Genomic DNA, 2,735 nt, shown 5'->3' with positions numbered 1-2,735 from the left:
CCTTTTGGTGTTGATGCTCAAGTCGCTCCTGAAATGTTAGATTTGCCTGCTCTAATAACGTTTAATCTCATTTAAGAAACTGCATTTGATTTGTTTAACTAGCATTGGTGGAAGGTTGCCTCTACTGCCCAACGTACCGAATGGCTTACCAAACTGCTCCCCTAACTAGGAGTGCAACGTGCTACACTAGCAGTGCCTGACGGTGCCTTTCAGATATAACACAGCCAAGTGCGGCCTCAACCCTGGTTTCTGAGGAAGTTTCACACACCAGACAGTTGGCAGCAGTTCCAGCTCCGCCCCAGAACAACAATCGCACGCTAGAGGACATCTATAAATAGTTGTAGCACATAAGTAGATCTAACACATTTGGGGTTGTGGCTCAGCTGCTCACAAGCATACTAGAGTGCAGCTGTCCTGAGTGCATCCATTCAGCAAGCTTTTGTGATTTCTGAAGAAATAAATTCTAAGATTGTAGCATGCAAACCACTTCTTGTTACTGGGCTGTTAGTGAGGGGTTTTAGTCATCAGGTAATACCCAACTAGCCGTTTACATGCTGTCAGCCATGCATATCAGTCTTCATGGCTGTATAGTCAAGCACTTTCATCAGAAATCTTTCCTCTTACTTCGTGCCTGAGTGCATGAGTGCAGGCATGAGTTTTGAACATGAATGTTGCTACAGGAAGTCTTCAGTGGAAACACCCTAAGGCATTTTAGGTCAGACTATACAAATGGGGCACATTTCCAAAGAAGGTATTCCGCAGGGTGCAGCTTTAGCAAGCCTCCAAGATCTAACATCACCTTCAGCTGACACTCCTATTCTGATTCTGGGATTCAGTCTTTCATATAAGCCAGACATGGCCAAACTTGGCCCTCCAGCTGTTTTAGGACTACAACTCCCATCATCCCTAGCTAACAGGACCAGTGGTCAGGGATGATGGGAATTGTAGTCCCAAAACAGCTGGAGGGCCAAGTTTGGCCATGCCTGATAAGCAAACATGCGAAGAAGCAGAGGCACACATACAGTACATGCCACCCCCCCTCCAGGGAGTCGGTCATCTGTACACAGCTTAGGTTCCTCTAGTTTAGCTTCCTCTATGAGGAAAAAATAAGAAAATTGGAGCTTTTTAGTTCAGAGAAGAGGAGACATGGAACCATATAAAATGATGTGTGGCACGGAGAAAGTGGATAAAGAAAAGATTTTCTCCCTTTCTCATTACAGTAGAACTCGGGGACAACAAATGAAGCTGAATGTTGGAAGATTCAGAACAGACAAAAGAAAGTTTGTCTTCACACAGTACATGCTCACAACTCTTCCTTTCCTTTGGACCACATCCTATCAGGGACGATAGGAATTGTAGTTCAGAAACTTCTGCTTTAAAAATAATTATCCAGCTTCCTTGCTTTGTCTACACAAACTGGCTGCTAGTGTCCTTAATGCAGTAAGGAACGAAAGCAGACTTATCTCCATTTAGGTTTGCTGAAGTGTTGTGTGTGAGATGGGGGAGGGGGCTTCTGTAACCCCCTGCCCCAATTCACAGTGCTGCTTTGATGCTACGTTAATGACATCTCATTGAGTTGTACGAGCAGCAACATTCTGATAAATCCCAGCTTTAAAAAGCAGCACACTTTTATGCGCCAGCTTGCTACAAATGTCTTGGGAAACTCCCTAGAGCTTGAGCAACTGTGGTGATTTCAGAGCACGTGTGAGAGCTCTTGTTGCAACACCGCAAAAGCAACCACCCTTCCCTCTCCTGCTGAACTTCTGCAATCCACACATTAGCACAAATGCCTGGAGAAGAAGCATCCATGTGAAACTAAGAAGGGTAGTTCCTCAACTCACATTTAAAGCACATGACTTTCCTCCAAAGGATGCTGGGAAATGGAGTTTCCTACTCAGAGAGCTACAATTTCCAGAAGTGTTCACAAACTACAATTCCTGTAATTCATTGGGGGAAGTCGTGTGCTTTAAGTTTATGGTATGAATCTGCCTGAAGAAGCCTTAAGCACAAAAAGGCTCGAACCAGTACAATCTCCCTCATCGTAATTGAGGAAGGGGTGGGGGCAGATCTCAATATTGCATTTTGCTTTTATTTCTGTGCTGCTCTTGTTCCAAGGAGTTCATAGTGGAGTGTTGCTGGCTTTACATCCGGGGGGGCCCTCCACCCAAGTGGTTGGGCGTCTCTCTTTGTCAAATGCTCTCCGTCCAGTGGCCTTCTCTGTTTCAGTCTCCATCACTGTCCAGAAGAACGGCAAGGCAAGTGAAGACTGCTGCCCATTCTCCCTAGCCGCTTACTAGGGTGGCAACATTAACCCCGCCATGTGGGGCTCCTTTGTAGATGACCACAGCGCCTGGAGACAAGACAGTCCGGGTTTGTGTGCACAGCAGTGACCAGAGAAGGAATGATCACTGGGAGGAGAAGAAAAACTGTGGTACATCTGCATCAGCACAACCAGATGTCTTCATCTGCCCTAGCTGCAACAAAACATGTCTCTCCCATATCGGTCTCGATGTTGGACTGGACAGAGGAGGAATGGTGGATACCACCTCCCCCTCCCCCTAAACCTTCCAGAGAAGAGGAAGATGGTACTGTAGATTTACAACAGTGGCTTGAGGAAGGTCACGGCTCAGAGGTAGATGACGAGCAGAGTTGGGAAGTCATGGGAAAGGAAGGGGGAGGAAGCAGAGCTGGCTGACATCACCAGGAAGCATTCCAGACCCCCCCTTCTCCCAGAA

The sequence above is a fragment of the Podarcis filfolensis genome (genome assembly GCF_964270895.1).
Source record: "Podarcis filfolensis genome assembly, chromosome: 8".
Lineage (NCBI taxonomy): Eukaryota > Metazoa > Chordata > Lepidosauria > Squamata > Lacertidae > Podarcis > Podarcis filfolensis.
Note: the sequence above shows the minus strand (reverse complement) of the source record.